This window comes from Macaca mulatta, chromosome 17 (assembly GCF_049350105.2).
Source record: "Macaca mulatta isolate MMU2019108-1 chromosome 17, T2T-MMU8v2.0, whole genome shotgun sequence".
NCBI classification, from domain to species: domain Eukaryota; kingdom Metazoa; phylum Chordata; class Mammalia; order Primates; family Cercopithecidae; genus Macaca; species Macaca mulatta.
In genome coordinates this window covers 14299847-14322086 of record NC_133422.1, presented here as the reverse complement: position 1 = coordinate 14322086, position 22240 = coordinate 14299847, and the positions used below count along the sequence as shown (strand labels likewise).

Here is a 22240-nt window from a genome sequence, read left to right as displayed (position 1 = left end):
ACATACCCGATACTCTGCCAACTGGGTTTCATGTTACTGTGGAACTGCACAGTCCATTGCTGTGGCCACTAGCCAGCAGTGATGTAAGAGGAAATATATAAGTGTGCAATGGATAGACTACAAATAAAAATAGAGTTTAGACCCACAATATGCAGCAACTAGCCCAGAAAACCAACAAATCATCTATAGTAACCAGCCCGGGAGGCCAGCCTACTATCTGTAAGTCAGATTTGTAGGAAGTCAGACTGATATCTCTAGCAACAATCCAGGAAGCCAAACAATAATGCCTGTAACAATCAGCCCCAGACAGCCAGGACTTGATTCACAACTGATAGCTTCTATAACGTTTGTTCTGAGTTCCAACTTAAGACCAACCAGGAAAAGCCAAAAATGTACCCCTAACCAATAACATAAGATGCTGTGTTCTAGTTAGCCTGCCTGCAGCTTCCCCCCTCCAACAGCCTCTGCATAGGGCACACCTGAAGCCTTCCCTTTCTTCTACTCTAAAGCTCTCCCACTCCTCTGCCTGCATTTGAGTCTCTGCCAAAACACAGAGGATGCTGCCTGACTCCTTGCTGCAGCAAGCTCTAAGTAAATAGCCTTAATCTGTTGTCTGTTTTCATTTGGTGGGTCTTCATCTATTTCCATATTTTATTAAAATTACATAAAACTGAAAGTTAAGGTCTTTAGTTACACTAGCAAATTTCAAGAGCTCAATAGCCTCAGGTAGCTAGTGGCTACCTTATCAGATAGCATAGATATGGAACATTTCTATTATCCCAGAACATTTCACTGGGCAACTCCACACATGTCTAGGGTTTCCTCACTGTATGTTACTCCTCCTACTTAAATTGCCTTCCTCTCACATTTTCACCTGTCAAATTTTTACTCAGCCCTCATGGACTAGATTTAACACGTCCTTCAAGAAGCCTTCACTGACTCCTCTATTTAGACGACATTTCTAATGACTTACATTACACTTTTCTTCTAGCTCCATGATCTCTTCCATCCTGCTGTATGGTAGACTTCTGCCTCTGCAACAGGACTTAGTTACATTTTACCCCACAGAATCTTGTGCTTAGGACACAGTAGGCCCTTAATAGCTTTTTTTTTTTTTTTTTTAAACTTACATGTGGTTTGTGGGAAAATAAGGGTCATATTGACTTACTTTAAGTTGTCACGGAACGATAGACGGAATTGCATCTTCTGTTTTCCATTTGGGCACATGGCTTTGTTCTTTTCTCCCTGTTTTTGCATCTGTTATCCTTTAGACCGCCTCATTTGCCACTAGGAGTATGTTTATAAAGTTAGCTGGGGAGTAGTTCAGAGTCTCCTTTGCTGTTTCTTAAAAGTCATGTGTGCCTTCAAAGCCTTTCCATGGGGCGACTGCTGGGAAGGAGGCTACAGGTCTAGGATTCTCAAGATACTTTGAAGGTGGATGGCTTTTTAATATATCTTCAAATACCAGACAGAGCCATAACTCGGCGAATTCTTCATGTTTTCCCCTTGCCTAGAATGTGACCTAGAGCTTCTCCACCCTTATATCATCTCTGTGCCTGGTACACTTTCTGCAAAAATCAGGTCAAACATCACATTGTCTGTGAAGCCTTCCTCTGTCTCACCAAGTGGAGTCACTCCATTTGGCTGTTTATCAGTATCTGCTTGCACATCTCTTTATTCTCACATTATCGTGGGTAAACTTAAACGCTAGTTTTCAAAGTAATGCTGCTAGGAAGAATACATGCTGCCAGCAGAAGGAAATTTGCCCACTTCCTTTTCAATGGTTGTTGCTGCTATTATTTTTAGATACTTTAGAATAAAAGGCACTAAAGCTCAGAGAGTGAACTCTACTGTTTCTCCCTGCTTCCACTGACCTAAATCCAAGGGTCAGGAGCACATCATTCCCTCGAGTGGAGGTAGCAAACCGTTTCCTTATTGCACACCAGTAGATTATTTGTCTGAGGGAAAGCAATTGCTATTCAGTGGGTTCCTGAGGTTGGGAAATTTGCAAGAAACAGAAATTGACCTGAGTATTGGAACTTAATTTTTTGCCAGAGGGCATGGGGTATCCTGGAATAGGGGGTGAGACTGTGATGCTAGGTCACTAGTTGGGATGAGACATAGAGGAGGGGAACAGTAGGAAGAAATGGAGCCAGAGAAGAACATGAACCATCCATGTGGGACACTTATGGAAGGACTAGACAGAGGGGCTTCTTTCTTTTGAGAATTCAAGAGAGTGAGATGCCTTGTGGAACAGGAATTTATTCTATCACCATTAGCCTCATATTTTGCCAGGTTATGCAGAAATTTCTTGAACCCTTCAACAAAGAACTACCTAAATCTTTATTATTGTTCAGTGGTATTTAAGCAAGAAAGCATTTGTAGTGGGGTAGGTGTGCCCTGCTTGTATACTCATCAAACATTGGCCTACATTCTCACCTTGGGCTACTGAATGCCAGGATAGAGATACCCAGCTGGAGAAATAGTGCGAATATGCTCTTTTATGTTGTGTCCTCAGAGAGTGTAGACAAAAGAATGTAATTTGTACACAAATTAGCATAGAGTTACAATAATAATTCATTCATTTATTCAATAACATTTGGAATAAACTTTGGAAAAATGATTGGCTTGGCCTAGGTAGTGAGTGACTTGAAGGCTGACACTGCGTCCTGTCTCTTTCTCTGTATCCCAAATGCAACCACAGTGCCTGATTCATGGTGGATGTTTTTTAAAAAATTACAGAATGAATTACTGGGCTTGTTGATTTCTGAGACTCAATCATTGGGCTAGAAGTAAATGCACTAGCCATTCTGTTGAAAGATAATATAGGAATTTATTTTCCAACTCATATGCCTTCTTTTTCAGTTTAGACAAAGGCTGGAGGAAGAGATACAGATGTAACTTGAAAAGCTATGGCCAGAATCCTCTTGAGAAGACAAATGATAGAATTATAGCATCTCAGAGCTGAGAGAACCTCAGAGCCCACTGATTCCCTTTCTTTTATTTTGTGGATGAATATACCAAGATTCAAATAGTTTCCACATGACTTTTAAAATGTGAAAATATTCCTTCAGAGTCTTGCCAACTGCTAGGTTAATTTAAAGGTGTAGGCTTCGTAGTTCAGATTCCCGTTTCATCTTAGAGTTCATGAACCCTTTCCACTCAGATATAGGTCTGGGTGTGGTGCTCATTGTTTTTCCTCCTTTTATCCTGCTCTTTCAGCCTACTTACCTAGAACTCAGCTCACTCCCACCCTCCACCTCCTCCTCTCCTGCTGACTCTGAAAGAAACATACATTCAGCTTGGGCACTCCCTCTAATCTCTCCATTCACCTTTACCATCACCCTGGCATCTGGCTCCAAGCTTCCCCCAACATATAGAGGATTTTGAAGAAGACACCGTCATTTAATTATGAAAACATGTAGGCTTTTCTTTTTGCATATCTGAACATTTTATAATAATAGGATTAATTAGAGAAGTTTTTGAAAACCGTAACTGCATTTTTAAAAATTTCTTTTGCATTTTACCAGACTAATGTAGAATTGTCGTGGGTTACTCAAGGAACAAGTCTGAGAAGCTGATTTGTATTAGTTTTTGGAGTAGGATATGTAGGAGTTGATCATACCTTGAGCTGCTCAGATGTTGCTACAGTTTCTCCTGTGGTTCTTCTGGGGTCTAAGTGTCAGCACTATGACTCTTCCTGTTACATTTGGGGTTCTGTGGTTGCTCCGAGCAGCCAGGTCGTGCTTGGCATTCCTTCTCAGGAAGCCATCCCAGCCAGAGCCCCAGGAGAAAAGGCAGACCCTGGATCCCGGCCCCCAGTTATCTTATGTCCTGGCTTCAAAGACTGAGCTCTAATTTCTTATTTAAGCTGCAGAAGAACTGTAACTGCCCAATGGGTTCTCCTTGCAGTCTTCCCAGATAGTGCCAATTTATCAAGACAGGAGAATTGCAATAGAGAAAGAGTTTAACTCATGCAGAACTAGCCGAGTGGAAGATTAGAGTTTTATTATTTAAATTAGTCTCTCCAAAAATTTGGAAAGCTAGGGTTTTTCCAGGATAGTTTTGCAGGCAGGGGAATGGGTGCTGCCCATTTGTTGGGGATGCCATTATGGGGAGGTGGAAAATGCTCCTCATGTGCTGAGTCCACTTCTGGGTCGGGGCCACAAGACCAGTTGAGTCAAGAGTCAGGGGTTTAGGTGGGGCCACCTGTTTGGCAGAAATGCAAAAACCTGAAAAGACATCTCAAAATGTTAATCTTGGGTTCTACAATAGTGATGTTATCTGCAGGAGTAATTGGAGAAGTTGCAAATCTTGTGTCCTTCAGAATAATGGCTGGTAATCGTTTACACCTACATTTTAGCAGAATCCAGGCTCCTCTCATCCTTCTAACCTTGGTGCCTTTTATTCATTTTACAAGGGCAGTTTGCTTCGTGGAAGGACCATTCTTATTTAAACTATAACCTTATTTTCTCCTAAAGTTAACGTGGCCCAAGCCCAGGAATGACCAAGGGCAGTGTGGAGGTTAAAGGCAACATGCGGGTTGGTTAGATCAGATTTCTTTCACTATCATAATTTTCTCACTGTTACAATTTTCAATGGCAGTTTCAGAGCCAACTAATAATGTGTTTAACACATTAGGGTTTGTTTTGTTCTTATAATAAGAATCCTGGAAGTGAGTAGTAGCAGGGTTCATTCGATGGCTTGGTGATATTGGAAGAAAACTTTTCCTTTACTAACTTAGTTCTCAGGAGTCAGGCCCTGAGAATTAATAAATAGACTAACAGAAGAAAAGTTGATCACACATTGAGGAGTACTAAAATACACTACCCCAAAATATACCTTTTTGGCACATGGATTATTTTGAGCTGAGGGCCACTGAGAACCAGCAGACATAGACTCCATGGCATCTGTATCCTACCAGGCAGAAAGTCGAGCCAAACTTTCAGGATGCAAAATGAAGAAAACAGGAAAGCAATACTCTTCCTGGTGTCAACCAAAAGAGTCAAACACTGTAAAATAATTGAATATATTTATTTTGAGCTAATGGTGAGTGACCACAGCCTGTGACACAGCCCCAGGGGATCCTGAGAACATGTGCCCAAGATGATCCAGCTATAGCTTGGTTTTATACATTTTAGAGAGACATAAGACATCAATCCTATTAACAATACATGTAAAATGTACATTGCCTTGGTCTGGGAAGGGCAGGGGAGGACTTCCAGGTCATAGGTGGATTCAAAGATTTTCTTTTTTATTGTTTTGTTTTTTTGGTTTGGTTTTGTTTTGAGACAGGGTCTTGCACTGTTGCCCAGGCTGGAATGCAGTGGCACAATCTTGGCTCACTGCAAGCTCTGCCTCCCAGGTTCACACCATTCTCCTGCCTCAGCCTCTGGGGTAGCTGGGACTACAGGTGCCCACCACCATGTCTGGCTAATTTTTTGTGTTTTTAGTAGAGATGGGGTTTCACCATGTTAGCCAGGATGGTCTTAATCTCCTGACCTCGTGATCTGCTGCCTCAGCCTCCCAAAGTGCTGGGATTACAGGTGTGAGCCACCGCGCCCAGCCAATTCAAAGATTTTCTAATTGACGATTGGTTGAAAGAGTTTATCTAAAGACCTGGAATCAATAGAGGGAGTATCTAGGTTAAGATAAGGGGTTGTGAAGACCAAAGTTCTTATTATGTAGATTAAGTTTCCAGGTAATAGGCTTCAGAGAGAGTAGATTGTGAATGTTTTCTTATCAGATTAAAGAGTCTGTTCTGTCAGTCTTAATGTCTCTGCTTTAATGTTAATGCTGGTCAGCTGTGCCTGAATTCCAACGGTTGGAAGGTATAATGAGGCATGTCTGACCACCCCTTCCCATCACAGCCTGAGCTGCTGTTTCAGGTTTACTTTAGAATGCCCTTGGTCAAGAGAAGGAGTCCATTCAGTTGGCTGGGGGGCTTAGAATTGTATTTTTGGTTTACGTTTGGAGGGAAAGGATCAATAACCAATGAATTATCAGAACCAAATTAATGACAGTCACAATCCAAAGAAGGAATTCTTACATGTGTTTTTCTCCTGTTACTATAAGTTTGGAAAGGAAAATACAAACTTTTACCCCTTCATTTGATTGGTCCCTGCAGACAGAATCCTCAAACCCATTTTCCTTTAGCAAGAGGGTTACGAAAGCCAAGGTTCTGAATGCCCCTTTGAGTTACTGATCCTTGAGTACTCCAATGTGTTACATGCACCACGCACACATTAGTAAACTTGTTTGCTTTTCTGCTGTTAATCTGTCTTTGGGCAGTCTAATTTACAGGGCCCCAGGTGGAGAACCTAAGGCGAATGAGGGAAGACTATTTCCCTCCCTCAGACAAGCAATCAGAAGCTCTCTCTGAGTCTTCTCCAAACAGCCAGGAAGGGTTTGTATTTACAGATCATCATAATAAAGGAGTGGTTAGGGCTTTAGTGGGGATGTATGGGAGGCTGTGATAAGGCTTTATATGATTTCTCATCCTGGTACTAATAGTCATTCTCCTTTCTGTTTGGAAGCTCCCTGGAAGGGGAATTATTGTGGCTCAGTTGTCACATCTAGGTGCTGAGGGTTAGCCTTCTTTCTTCTAATTGGTGGCTGAATTCTCAGAAAGCTCTGCTAAAACAAGGGAAGTTTAGAGATGCCCTTTTCTCCCTCAGCTGCTGTGTGTTTAGATGTTCTCAGTTTAAAGTAATCTTTACGCCATTCTGGTCGTTGGTCTCTTCAGCATCTCATGTCATGTTTGCAGGAAGGTGGTGGGAGCTGCTGAGCTTTTGGAGCAGGTAGTAGCAGGGGTGATAGGGTTTGGCTCTGTGTCCCCACCGAATTCTCACCTTGAATTGTAATCCCCATAATCCCCACATGTCAAGGGCGGGACTAGGTAGAGGTAATTGAATCATGGGGGTGGTTTCCCCCATGCTATTCTGGTGATAATGAGTGAGTTATCATGAAATCTGATGGTTTTATAAGTGTCTGGCATCTCCCCTGCTTGCACTCACTCCATCCTGCTGCTCTGTGGAGACGGTGCCTGCTTCTATTTTGGTTTCCACCATGATTGTAAGTTTCCTGAGGCCTCCCCAGCCATGCGGAACTGTGAGTCAATTAAATTTCTTTGCTTTATAAATTACCCAGTCGTAGGTACTTCTTCATGGCAGCATGAAAAAGAACTAATTCAGGTGGTTTCCTTTTCCTTGTGGCTCTCTCTTTTGGTGGGGGAAATCCCTCCCTGAAGGCAGGCATCAGAACAACCTGGAGAGCTTTATAATGCCATAGAGTCTCAGGGACTTGTTCTGGAGATCAGAGTGGGTCTGGGATATCACCGTGTTGGGAAACATGCGGGGAGGGGTCTGGTATCTCAATTATAAAAGCATCAGTTAGGTCTGGGATATGCTCCAGGAGGGAGGACGCAAGCACCGTGTCTTTGAGCAATCTTTGCACACAGCTCCTGGGTATCATTTGCATGGTGTCACCTCTCAGAGTATTTAAACATTATGGAGTTTGTTTACTCAGATTGCAAATTCATTCTGTAGTCCCAGTGCTTAGCCAGTTTTACCCAAGTTTATGGGTACCTGCTTGTGTGTACTTGTGTCTGGATGTAAGTAAGCTGTTATTTAGCTTGTTGGTCCTCATAGTTAAAAATAAGGTTTTAAAATCATTCTATCACCAACAGGGCCATTACATCAGTAAGATGATAATTTCAGAAGCAAAGGACACTTTGTCAGAGGTGTGTGAACCAGAGCAACTCCATGTTAAAGAGGAGCTGGGTAAAATGGGGCTGAAGCCTACTGGGCTGCATTCCCAGATGGTGAAGGCATTCTAAGTCACAGGATGAGATCGGAGGTCATCACAAAGTACAGGTCATAAGGACCTTGCTGATAAAACAGGTTGCAGTAAAGGAGCTGGCCAAAACCTACCAAAACCAAGATGGTTACAGGAGTGACCTCTGGTCACCTTCACTGCTATACTCCCACCAGAGCCATGAAAGTTTACAAATGCCATGGCAACGTCAGGAAGTTACCCTGTATGGTCTAAAAAGGGGAGGCATGAATAATCCACCCCTCGTTTAGCATATCATCAAGAAATATCCATAAAAATGGGCAATCAGCAGTTCTTGGGGCTGCTCTGTCAACCATGTAGCCATTCTTTCATTCCTTTACTTTCTTAATAAACTTCCTTTCACTTTGCACTGCTGACTTGCCCTGAATTCTTTCTTGTGTGAGATCCAGGAACCCTCTCTTGGTGTCTGGATCCAGACCCCTTTCCTGGTCCCTACAGACAGAAGCCTCAAATCCCTTCTCCTTTAACGAGAGGGTTAAGGTGACTTAGCATTCAGTTTCAGGTGACGTTTTAGTATGATTAATAGGGGCTCTTTGGGCAAATGTGCGTTTTGTGGATTTTGAGAGGAAAAGACAGGTGATGGGAAGGTGCCAGCACACGCAGACACTGAGGATATTGAGCAGAAATGTGATGCTGACGTGGAGCGACTCTGGCCTGAGAGACAGAATTTGATTCTAGGACCACGGAGTAGCTGCACAGTTCTGCAGGCCCTAGCCATGTCACCAAGATCGCCTCTGCCTGAGTCTCAGTTTTCTCCTCTACAAAATGATCATCACACTTTTTACTTTCCATAAGATAATGGGTGCAAATATGTTGAATAAACTGTGAAAAGAAATTCTTTGTGATTCCCAAATACACAGATGAACAGAAAAGGGGTCAGGTGAATCAGATGGAGGGGTCAGCCTCTTAATGGGGGACTGCTTTTCTGTCTGTCTTTCAAACAATAGACATGATTCTACTCATGCCCTCATGGGCTCAGCCTACGGTGCAGGGAAACTGGGCCCTCGCTAGGAGGTAAGTTCTCATTATATTCCATGCTTTGCTTGGAGCCAGGACATTGTTTTATATTATTTCATGCACCAATCTGTTACAGGTAACCTTCCCTTGCAAAATGTGTATGTGAAGTGAGATAAACTTTTCTAAATATTTCCAGGGAGGGAAATCATTCAGACTATTTACTCCTTATGTTTGGTATAACTTATAAAGGAACTGAGTGATAGAAATGTAAAATTAGTCTGTTCTTTGGATAGTAGAAATCTATAAGAAACACAGAGCAGTCTATTCAAGTCTGCCTTTGGGGAATCATAGATCAAGATGCAGTGGTCAAATGTGAATTGCTTCATCTGAAAATGACACAACCATTTTAGTATGATATGGGCTGGCAGCTGTGTCTTATAAGCCTGGGTTTAAGAATATTTACAACCCAGTGGCTCTAGAGTCTTGAGGGATTTTACTTCCTTTCTACTCCACAGTTGTTGGTTTTTCTGACATTGATTTCTGTAGCTGCATTCAGCTTTACCCAGCAGAGATGGAACATAGTTTCACAAATTTTAGTTGGAAGATGCATTTCTAGATTTTATTTTGTTTGTATTATTGTGAGGAGCTTCTGACAAGTGCCAACCCAGTGAAACAGCTAATTTATCTGCGATCTATTGAGTACATTGATATCAGGAGAAGCGAGAGGGATTTTAGAAATTTCTTTGGTTTGTTTGCTTACATTTCCAGTCCTTACCTGGACTGAAAGTGTTGGGGAAGACCTGAAAATCCACAGCTCAGTGGAGAAAGTGGAGAGGCAGACAGCATTGCTTTGCAGAGACACCTCCCTGTTTCCTGACTTCTGATATTTACAAATCCTTATGTTTAAACAATCTCAAGGACAACTTTTCGGGGAGTGCATCTCTAATTGTTCTAACTGTAGGTGGAAGCGAGTAAAGCCTGCTAACTTCGTTTTGTATTTCACCCTGTAAGTACATTTACTTTCAAATCACTTTGTGTGTTTACGATTCTAAAATTAATCATATGTTGAAACCTCTTCTAATTCCTTAGCTGCTTTTGGCTGTAAAACTTGCTGATATTTGGAATAGATGATTTTCCAGCACGTATTTACCTCCCACTTTGGAATCCTAAGTACATCAGGGAGGCTCTCCGAGTAAAAACATGAGACTCAGGAACACAGTCTTTATGAATGGAGCCACCTCTCAACAATTTTTTGGAAGGTGGAAGCTGAAAGATGTCTAACTGTCAGGAGCAAGGCGAGGAGCCTCATGCTTTATGTACTTTGGTGTCTGCGTAAGTGATGTTAAATCAGAGAGCACAGCCTTCAAAGCCATCTCACACTTCTGCTACAGAGGCAATGGTGCTCACTAGAATGTCTGGGCTTGCACGGAGGCCAACCAGCCTCAACCTTCCAGGTCTCCTAATTACAGGTGGAAGAGAGGAAAGCAAATATAATAAGGATTCCTTTCCTGGGCAGTTATTTTTGAATCACATTTAGGTGACAGTGATTATATTCAAGTGTGTCCATTATGTTTAAAGGTGACCTTAGGGATGGTGAGAGTTTTAGTTCCTTCCCACAGTAGGGCTGGCCTCTGGCTGTTGCAGTCAAACTTTTACACCTCGCTCCCTTGTGATCAGCAAAATGCCAAGGGACAAAGTGACATTCACAGGCCCTGAGAATGAATCTAATCCACGACCTTCGCCTCATTAGCAGCCTGACCTAACCAATCAGAGAAAAGCCTGCCTTTGATTCTGGTAGCACAGGCTGTGACAGCGACCGAGATGGGCTCCTTGGTGTGGCTCTAAGATGCATCCCTGGTTCCCTTTGAACTGCTTCGTCAATGCAGACATACCAATTTAGGTTGTCTTTCTGACTCTCGGTAGCTCTTTCTGTCTGTAATTAAAATGGCAAAATGTTTGTTATCCACGGACATAAAGTAAACACCAGCAACTTTACAATCTTTATTTGTTTTTCTCAAGAATATGCCCACAGATTCAGTGCTCACAGATGTGCACTGAAATCTAATATCTACATGTTTAGAATTGTTTAATTTAAAAAATTTAACTATTTGTTTAAAATAATTTCAGATAGACAACAAAGTAATAGAATAGTACAAAGAATTCCAATATACCTTTCACCCAGCCTCCCAAACGTTAACGTGATACATAATATTTATATAATGATAAAAACCAAGAAATTAACATGATGTGATACTATTAACTAATCTATAGACCTTATTAAAAAATTTCTGAAGGATCACACATTTCATTTAGTTGCCCCAACCTCTTAGTCTCTCCCATTCTGGGACAATTTCTCAGTCTTTCTTGAACTTTTATGACACTTGTGAAAAATAAGAGTTAGTTATTTTGTAAACTTTCCCTCTGTTTGGGTTTGTCTGTGTTTTCCTCATGATCAAATTGATTATGCGTTTTCAGCAAGAATATGACAATAGTGATACTGTGCCCTACTCGGTGCATCTTTGTTTTGTTTTGTTTTTTGAGATGGAGTCTCACTTTGTTGCCCAGACTGGAGTGCTGTGGTGCGATCTCGGCTCACATAACCTCAACCTCCCAGATCCAAGTGATTCTTCTGCCTCAGCATCCTGAGTAGCTGGAACTACAGGCACGTGCCACCACGCCCCGTTAACTTTTGTATTTTTACTGGAGACAGGGTTTCACTCTATTGGCCAGGCTGGTTTTGAACTCCTGACTTCAAGCCTCCCAACTCGGTGCATCTTATCAGGGAGTATGTCGTGTTGATACATGTACCTGCTAGTGACGTGAGCTTTGCTCACTTTGCTAAGGTGGTGTCTGCCACTGTGAAGGTACTATTTTCCCCTTTGCTGTAAATAAGTTGTGGAGAGATCCTTCAAGACTGAATAAACATACTGTTTCTTATCATGCTCATTATCATACTCAAATCTTCAGATTTTTGCAGTTGAAAAATATTAATGGGATCACTGCCTATTATTTTCAAGACATGCTACAAAAATTAGAATGTCAGGGTGAGAATAAAGCATTTTAAGGTGTAAATCCCACTTTGTTATTGTTATGACTGGTCTTTATTTCACTGGTATCAAATTGTAGTTTGTGATCTTTGGCACTTTCTTATGTTCTTTTCTTGGGTGAAAAAATTAAATACGTAGTACATGAACAAAGATGTTGTTTCAAAAATTTACTGAATAACGTTCACATATTCTATATGTCTGGATGCAGTCCTCTGCCTCCCTCCTTTCCCTTCTCCCTTCTTTTATAAACTCACTGAGGCCTCCAGTATGCCAGTCCCAGGTATAAAAAGGTGAGAAAACATAGTCTGACCTCCAGGAGTGCCATGCTACAGGCACCAGGATAGCACATACTTAGAATGGGTGCTGGAGTATTGGTAAACTGAGTTAGGCCTAAGACCCTTTTATCCTGAAAGCACAAAGTGAAAATCGAGGCACAGTTTTACAAAGGATCAAGGTGAAATCAGGATGAGGGTTGGAATCTGAGAAAAGTAGTGCTGTCTATAGGGTACATAGCAAAGCCTTCTATCTTGCCTTTGTGGCTTTTGCTGCTGTATGGTTTCCCCTAAGGGCTAATAGCCATTGGATTCTACAAAAAAGAAAGAAAGAAAAAAAAAAACCAAATTAACTGAGCATGAATGTGATCGACTGGGTGTCCCTCCCTCAGAGATAGTGAAAAGTCTACAGCACGGCTGGTTGCTGGGAACCAGAGCAGAGAGAAAGAAGCCAGAAGATGACCCTCTTTGAAGTCTTTAGACCATGATTAGAGACTGGCTCTTCTCTGCTTAGTCCTCAGTCCTTTGGGAAATGGCAGCCCTGAACATAGTTTATACCATTAGAAAGATTAGTGGAAGGGTCTCAGGACCTATAAACCCTGTTGCATTATTAAAGCATGCCAAGTTTTAACCAGTAAATGATGTGTCTTTTCACTGTGATTTAAATAATTTCTCCAAATATCTGGTTTCCCAGAATTTTAAAAATAGATTTGAGGCATCTCTTCATGATTTTTCAGTACATCATGTTATTTTGATTTTTTTTTTTTTTTTTACTGTGATAAAACATATAAATGTGTCATTTTTACAAAACCTGAAGAGGTCAATTCATCCTATAAAGTGATTAATCATAAGAGTGATAAAATTATGCCTTCACCAGGTAGATGTGCAGCAACGTCTCTAACAGGGAACTCTTCATGAAGAAAAAACTTGTAGAGGCAGGAAAACATAATTAAGAATATCTGTAAAAAATTAAATAGGATAGTAATTATTTGTTTTAAAAATGGAGATTCTATTTCATTTCCTGAATTTCTTCTGACTGCATAAGAACATAGAAAAATAAACACACCATTCATTTCATTCTACTGAGCTATATACCTGTCAAGTCATTTAGCAGAGTAACAATGCATATTGTTGACCATTTCAGTTTCCTCTGCCCTTTTATTCTAATTTGGGTACCTCCTTCCTCTGTTTTTATTAGAAGACTAAATAGACCTGGATTGGAGATTGAAAAGAGTCATGACGGCCAGTTGAATGACTTCATGGCCAAGGCTTCAGAAGAAAGCTCTGACTTCCTGGGAATCCCATTTCCCCCAGTCCCCTGAATCTCCTTTGAAAAGCAGTTTTTGCTTCATAAGCCATTTCTGAGCACCCCACTTGCTGCCATGGGGGTTAACAGTTGCTAGGTGAGGAGAAGGAGCCATTTTTTCCTAGTGTTCTTACTATGCTGTGTACGTCGTCTCCAATGTGAAGGGTAGCAAACATGGTAGCTAGTCATCATACATTGTGAATCTAGCTCTTTCCAAGTCTCTGGGTAGATCAGCATATTGTTAGTTACTAGAAATCTGATAGCCCTCCTAAGTGTTTATTAATTATTTGTAAATATTATTAAGGCTTCCCTAAATGAACAAAAGGCTCTTTAAAACATGTTTAAAATTAATACAAACCAATCTTTATAGAAATGTTTGATGTAATTCAAATCCACTAATACAATGACATGCCATTTATAAATAAGATACCCATATCAGCTGACGTCTACCTCATTCTCCTCATCTTACCCCTTCCCATCTTCTTCTGCTTTTAATATCCTCTTTAAATATTATTTAAAAAGTATGACTAATTGGGTTGACTAAAAATGTTGCATCTCCCCACCTTGTTTCCTTCAGAAATGTTTGGCTGCACCTTCTCCATTTAATCTGAGCCTGTTACCAAAATAATTTATCAGTTACCAAGTGGGATTATACAAGGTAAGCAGCAAAAGTAGGAAAAAAGGCCAGGCATAGTGGCTTACACCTATAATTCCAGCACTTTGGGAGGCCGAGGTGGGCAGATCACAAGGTCAGGAGTTCAAGACCAGCCTGACCATTATGGTGAAACCCCATCTCTACAAAAAATACAAAAAAAACCCGCCAAGCCTGGTGGTGCATGCCTATAATCCCAGCTACTCAGGAGGTTGAGGCAAGAGAATTGCTTGAACCCAGGAGGTGGAGGTTGCAGTGAGCTGAGATCACGCCACCACACTCCAGCTTCGGTAACAGAGCGAGACTCTGTCTCAAAAAAAAAAAAAAAAAAAAAAAGAAAAAACTAGGAAAAAAATGGCCCAGATAGAAATGGGAATGTGCTCACCAAATCATAAACAACTGTAGGACTCGTACACCCCCCTTACAACTTCAGTCCATGCTCTTGAGTGAAGGGGGGTGAGGGAGCAGGGGGACAGTATATTTTTGGTGGCAGAAATGAGCTGTCTTCAGGCACACTGAGAACACAGTTTTTAGAGCCCTTGGGTGTTATCACAGGGGCTTCCTATGGTGCCCGAAGCAACTGCAAGCAGAGGCTGAGTCTCAGGTGGGCAACAGGGTGCTGTCCTAAATAGCCCAGAGGAGAGCTGTGGTGGTGGCAACTCTTGCCAGGATTGCTGTGACCCAGCCCTCCTGCGGGGTTGCCCTTTGTAGCCTGCATCCTCCTGCTGGCATCAGCTGCATCTACATTGTTTAAACACACTCCAGTTCTTTCCGTGTTCCAGAACTGCATTGAGTGATATTGTTACCGGAAAAGCGTCTCCATCCAGACCCCAGGAGAGGGTTCTTGGATCTTGCACAAGAAAGAATTTGGGGGCCAGGCACAGTGGCTCACGCCTGTAATCCCAGCACTTTGGGAGACCAAGGCAGGTGGATCGCCTGAGGTCAGGAGTGTGAGACCAGCCTGCCCAACACGGTGAAACCCCATCTCTACTAAAAATACAAAAAATTAGCCAGGAGTGGTGGCGGGCGGCTGTAATCCCAGCTACTTGGGAGACTGAGGCAGGAGAATCGCTTGAACCCGGCAGGCAGAGGTTGCAGTGAGCCAAGATCGCGCCATTGCACTCGAGCCTGGGTGACAAGAGCAAAATTCAGTCTAAAAAAAAAGAAAAAAAGAATTTTGGGTGAGTCCACAGAGGAAAGTGAAAGCAAGTTGATTAAGAAAGTAAAGGAATAAAGAATGGCTACTCCATAGGCAGGGCAGCAGCATGGGCTGCTGGTTGCCCATTTTTATGGTTATTTCTTGATTATATGCTAAACAATGGGGGGATTACTCATGCCTTTCCTTTTTAGACCATATAGGGTAACTTCCTGACATTGCCATAGCATGTGCAACCTGTCACGGCACTGGTGGGAGTGTAGCATTGAGGACGACCAGAGGTCACGCTCACCGCCACTTGGTTTGGGTGGGTTTTATCTGGCTTCTTTATTACAACCTGTTTTATCAGCAAGGTCTTCATGATCTGTATCTTGTGCTGACATCCTATCTCTTCCTGTGACTGAGAATGCCTTAACCTCTTGGGAATGCAAACCAGTAGGTCTCAGCTTCATTTTACCCAGCTCCTATTCAAGATGGAGTTGCTCTGGTTTAAATGCCTCTGAAGTGTTCATTTGGAGAAATTTACTTACCAGCTAGATACAGTGAAGGTTTCCAATGTAACATAGAGATGGGAGTGAATGGGAAGCCCATAAAGAGGAGGCAAATGCTTTTAAAGTATCCTTGGCAGGTAAATTGATACGCAAAGAAAGAGTGAAACAGTGAACTACTGTAAAGTGTCATCCCATGGAAAGCCTTATTAGTGTAGAACTATTCTGATATTTTTCCATAACTGTGCAAAATTTAAAAATGCAAAATGGTACATATACTATCATTATGACTCCAGAGAAAAAACAAACATTTGTGCATATTACCAAGACTGAAAGGAAACACAATAGAATGTTAAAAATGCTATTTCTGCATGGTGGGAATATGGATGAATTTTGTCTTCTTTTCTCCTTTCATTTCCCACATTTTCTATAATAAGCATGCATATCTATTCATAATGAAACATAACAAATAAACTAAGACACACACCCACACACTGAAAAGATATTTTTAAAAAGAATTTTAAACCACAAACATCCTTATTGCTGGGTTGATATGGAGCCTGAAATTCCCATTTTTGGTTTAAAGTCTTGTCTTTAGGACGATCTCATTTTACAATATAAAATACTACTTAGTAGAAGCAACGTTAATCCATGAACACCTTAGTATAAAAACGTACAAAAAATGTATCTGTTTTTCTAGCCTTGCGGACTGTAGAGAGTATGAATCCAAGGGTGGAATGGAGAAATGCCCAGGTCCTGGAATTTTCAACCTGTGGAGGACACCGCTCTCCAGCTAAATGCCTAAGAGGACAGAGACATTGAAGTGGTTTTTAAGGCAGAGAAAAATGATATGGGGTTTGGGGTGGCTTAAGGAGAATGAGGCAGGAAGAGTCACAAAACCAAGCCTGCTTTACATCTTGTCTACATCGAATACTGCAGCAAACATACTTGTTCATGCATTTGCACAATTATCTGACTCTTTCTTCAGAATAAACCCCTGAAGATGAGAGCCCTGCGTTAAAGGGTGTGGATAACCTAAGACTTTTGATAGGTGATTTCAGGCACATTCTAAGTGCAAAGTGCTCTCTTTACTATTGCCTATATGCCGGATGGAGAACACCTAGTCCTAAATAATTTCCGTGAGACTTCACATCCAAAGGAAATGCTAGTCAGTACCCAGAACCTCACTGCTGACTCCTTTCTCTGAAAGGTGCCAGTTAAACTCTTCTTTGGCTGAGCGTTAGGACTTTCAGGAGGATTTAAACAGTTGAAGTGATTTTGAAGTCATTTATTCAGAGGAACAGCTGAAGCCATCTTAAGGCCCGCACCTTCACCAGGTTCCAGGCAGCCAGCTCTGGATCTCAGCTTGTATTGCAAAGCAAACCTCTTTGTTTACAGCCGTCCAATACGACTGTCTACTAGGATCAAATTAACCGAAAATAAGCTCTGGAAGGCTGACAGCTTTAATTGTCATTTAATAGACCCGTTTCCTAAACTCCCTAATATCTTGTGTTGACTGTGATTACAGAGGGTCCCATGAGTAAATCTGATTTAAATTGATGCTCAATTTGGCCAGGACTGAAGAAATACTGGGTGGCAATTGTGGAACAAAACTGGGTAAAATTCCTTTCATCTTTTGGTGGTTAAAGTACTTGAACTTTAATACCTAAATACAGCCCATCTGGAATCCTTAAATGAAAGCTTTAATTCTCAGAGAAAGGATTTGAAGGTCTCTTTGTCTTCCACTGAAGGTTTTAAGAGGCAGTCAGCAATTAATAAATGAGATCATCGGCAAAATAAAATTCTTCTTTAAACCGAATTTTAATAGGCTCGTATCTCAACCTGGGCTTAGCGGTGTTTAGGATGAAAGGATGCTGGTTATTTGTATGACCTCTGGGAGATCCAAAATGACTGGGGGGAAAGAAATTACAATCCTTCAGCCATTCATGCTTGGAAAATTACGTTCAATAGGCACATAAATTATCCATGTCTTGCTTTTCTTTTGGGGAATATTCAGAAATTACCAGAAAGCATATAATGGATCAATATTTGCTGCACTGGTTATCTTTTTTATTTTTTTTGTTTCTCTTTCCCCCAAGTTCTCTGTTAGGGTCATTGCATTGCTGTCAGTTAAAAATGTCTGAATAGCTCGTCTTCACACGAGGTATTGCTCTGCTTTTCCAGAGCTATCTGCTGTGACAGATGCAGGGTATACTTTTAACTGCATGTGGTTCTCATTAAATCTTCACATGAGATTGAGGCCTGCCACATAAATTGGCGGAGCTTCTCTTAAGGATTATGAATCACTTGAGGATTATGTCCTTTTTATCGCTGTAGTCTAAAGGCAAGTTCATTACAAATATGAGCCAGACAAGAGACCCTACAGGACACTCCCATCAATAGCCTTAAGGCTATTTCTGCAACTTTTAAGGAAATGTAGTACTTAGGCCATGTCAGAGGGTGAGAAATGATGTCCCTGAATCCCCAGCACACATGTACACCAAAGTACTTAGATGTACTAGTGACACTGAAAAAATCACTCTCAGATAGAAAAATCTTTTGAGAATCGATAAAGTGTTACAGTCTCCACAAACAAGGATTAAGAGCCACCCCAGGCTGTAAGAACAGGACAATGTGATAGGAAAAAGAAAAATCAGTAGTTAATATCTCATATGGAAAACAAAATAAGTTTCTGAATGGCAGCTCGCATTTTTTTGGGCACACGATTCTTTCTAGTTCTGTATGGACTTTACTACAAGCTCTTTTACAAAGAAACAATTGTGATTTAAATATAAAACCAACAGAATTTGCTGCGGTGAAATTTTTTGCCCTTATTTGCTGATTGAATAAGAAGCTAATATAAAAGAACACATTTCCTTTTTACGTATGTAAATAGATGTAGAACATAATGTGAATCTGAAATAATTAAACATTTTTCAAACTTCTGAAAAAGACTCACGATACAGCCCTGTGGTTGAGAAAGATATCCGTTTATTTTCCTGAGATTCAAAAGCAGGGGCCGTGAGCTGGAGCTCTTTGCCCATTTGAAGTAAATTGTCTTGACAGTGCATAAGGGAGAGAAGAGCGCTGAGATAATTGGGTTCAAAACAAGTATTTGCAGAATGGAGACAGGAAGCTCTCTGTACAGATTAAAAGATGGGCAAATGAATGATTGGGTTAAAGGTTCTATCTGAGGGAAGATACAAATACGAATCATAATTCAGTTAGACAATCAAAGGGGAGAGAATATATATCTGAATATTCATTCAATAAACAAAACTACCCATTGTGTGTATAGCTGAGCATGTGCCTGGTCAGGCACAGGCAGTAGGTAGTGGGCATCATTGGGGGAGCCCTGCCTGTGTCCACTCAGTCCTCTCTGAAGATCACTTGCAGCTTTAGTGGGCACTCTGCAACCATTTTGCCAGAGGATGTTCTCTGGCCACAGGAGTGCACCCTTGCCTGTGCACTGTGTAGGTTGGAAGCTCTGCGGAGTCAAGCAGTCTTGCAAGTAATCCCCCAACAATGTGGAACATGAGCTGGTGGATGAACGTGCCTTGGTGGGACAATCTGGGATGTGAAGTGCGGTATTTTAGAAGGTCCCCAGTGGGATCTCAGCATGGTTGCCCACAGTAGGAACTTCACTTGCTTTCCTCCCTTCCTTATCTGGCTTCCCCAGAGTGCCCCGATGCTTCCTGGGATCATGTCCCAAATAAACTACTTGCACCTGAATTCTTTCTCAGGCTGTGCTTTCGGGGGGAAATCCAAACTAAGATATAAGCTGAATGGATGTTTGATGGAGAAAAATTGGGGGACATTTGTATTAAAATATTGATCGTGTTTGATCTGCACTCAGAACAGAGTTTAATATAGAAAAGGGGGGTATTTTATGGTGTGAAGGAATGAGGAAAAGTCATGAAGAAGAAAGCTTGAGGGCACTAGCAAGATTTACTCCCAGACTGGGTGTGATGTGTAATTGATTAAAAGGTTTAAATGGAACATGGTCCTTGGTTTTGAGGATGGTCGCAAAGTTTGCATCATCTGTAATGACCAACAACAAAAATAATGGTGAAAGATTTTTGGGGAAAGCCCCCCAGAGAGTAAGTAATTGTGTTTAGCATGTGAAGTCCTTAGAATTTCAGGTCTTTCCCTCAAGTTCCCATATCATTATATTCTTTCCAATTGGATGATGAAATATGCACATGCATATTTACATTTTTCTTCCTATTTAGAAAAACCCCAAGGAGGGGAAATGAGGGAAGGAGACCTCCACGTTTTGCTGGGCACAGGCAGCTATTGACTCCATGGTGTATAATGTGTGTTTTCTGCCTTCTTTAAAAACTTCAGGAAACAAACACAAAAAAGTCATATTACAGGATCACACCTGCTATAAGCTTTAGGCTGACAAGGACATGTTAGAGCTGTTGATTCTTATAAGAAGTATCTTAATTTAATTGGATCCTCTTGGCATCCAACAACATCCATTAACCTCGGCAGTTTTTGAAGCTGATGATACATCCTGTTCCTCATATGGTATCATGTTTTAAATCTCCCTGCATAGACTTTGTACAGTTTCATAGTTCTACTTTGCACGAATAAGGACGTTACCTTTCTGGGGGCATCTTCATGAGTCGATGACTCATAGCGTTCAGGTCTGCTTTCAAGGTTAGTTGAGCGAGGACTTGACAGCATAACAACAGTAAAATGGAAATGATTTTTCCATTTTTCCAACGAGCCTCTCTCACCATCTGATGTGTGGAATTTTTTCCAGCTTTCACAGCTGAGGCATTGCTAATTGTTGAATTTACATTAAGATTGTAAGCTCTGGCAAGCCTGAAATTCATTTTGGCTCATTTCCTCAGCCTCATTCCACAAATAGTACCTCCAGCCCCAAATGCTAAGGCCAAAGGAGAAAGATCCCGAGCTGTGTAAGGCAGATCTTTGGCCTTTTTCTTACTATAGCAAGATGCTTTCTATAGCAGTGAAAAGAATTCTAAACATTGGAAAATGTCTCCTTATGTGCGCCTTCTCTGTGTCACTGTAGACCAAATTAGTTCACATTAGGGTAGGCGGGACTGAGATTTTTCCTACCAGGGCAATTTGTGCAGAGGGAGGGTTACTGCTTTTAGGGAAATTTTGATCATTTCCTTCCCGTTTCTTTCAGTTCTAGCAACTACTCAGTTATGGTGGCTATGTGGGAGGTCGATCCATGTTTAAATCAACACTGATTTAACAATACAATCAAGCCTTTCTTCAGAATTCATGTGGTGATAGCAAAAACAATTTCAAGGGTAAACGAGTATTTTTTGAGGGTGGGGATTTTTTTTGATGCTGAAAATGAATAGTGGGGCTTCTCTGAGTTATAAAGAACTAACATAGACAAGTTTAAAGGGCATGATTTTTTTTCGTATGATTTTAGTTGATTCTGTTAAAAGTGGAGTAAGAAATGTCATAGGAAAGAGCCACACGAAAACCCACTCTACTTTTTTCCTTCTTATTAAACATGTGCTGTCATTTCCTAAGGGCAATTAGGATAAGCAAAAGTTTATTCATCTTAAAGTTAGCTTCCAAAAGCATTAGTCTGCATTTAGTGGTTTGGTAAACATATACAAGTTCAACTACCTGCATCGACCACGATGTTAAAAATGTGATCATTTTTCCTCTGCATTTTTCCCTAGACGATGAGCTGTTATTATTTTACTTTTTCAATGAATGAAGTGCCTTTGGATGTCAGTTATCTAATTAACAAATCATCCAATAGTTAATTGCCAAGGTAAGAACAAAGGAAAATGTAAAAACAAGACAAATCATCTCCTTCTCCAAATGAGAAACTCAATAAAATATGGTTGATTTAATGGATTCCAGAAGGAGAAAAACACAAAACCAATAAATAATTAATTTTATTCTCTTTTTAAAATTGTTTTGGGATTATGGAATGGACACAATCATAAACAACTGGGGCAGTTCAGTTCTTAAATATATTTGCATGTAAACAAGAGGAAAAAATTGTACTAGGGTTATTTATATGTTAATGAAGAGAGCAGAGAATGACATTAAAACCTCATGATAACCTTTTTCCGGATGCCTCAGTTTATAATAAGTTTCCTTTGAAGGGAAAGGACTGGATGTGTAGGCCTAACTTTAAGTACTCAGACTGGAGGCAACACTGGGAAGTGGAGGTGAGGAAAAAAGGATGATGTTATGGGTTATTTGTTGCTGAATAATAATTCACTTTAAAACATATGACTTGAAGAACAGTCATTTTATTGTCTTTTATAACTGTTGTGAATTGCGAATTCAGGAAGGGTTTAGCTGGATGCTACTGTCTTATAATCTCTCCTCTGATTGTAACCAGACAGTGGTTGGAGCAACAAAAGTACAAGGGTTAGGGGTGGAGGAAAGTAGGCTGAGGGTGAGGTGGGTGGAGCAGCTGCACAGTGGCCGGGCAACTCTCACTCAGGATGCAGCTTCAGTGCTTCCCCTTGCCATCTTTTCACTTAACTAGAAA

The 22240-nt window shown here is 41.0% G+C and overlaps 2 long non-coding RNA genes across 2 annotated transcripts in view; one reads left to right on the top strand and one right to left on the bottom strand.

Annotated features, from left to right (window-relative positions):
* LOC114673561 (uncharacterized) overlaps window positions 1-22240 on the top strand; it is a 617687-nt gene that overhangs the window by 301226 nt on the left and 294221 nt on the right. The gene's annotated exons all lie outside the window — the stretch shown is intronic.
* Window positions 9403-20624, bottom strand: LOC114673564 (uncharacterized). Its single transcript, XR_013407903.1, has 3 exons — window positions 20341-20624; window positions 13005-13089; window positions 9403-10744 (listed from the first exon to the last, which is right to left on the bottom strand). It is a non-coding gene; the product is annotated as an uncharacterized LOC114673564 (long non-coding RNA).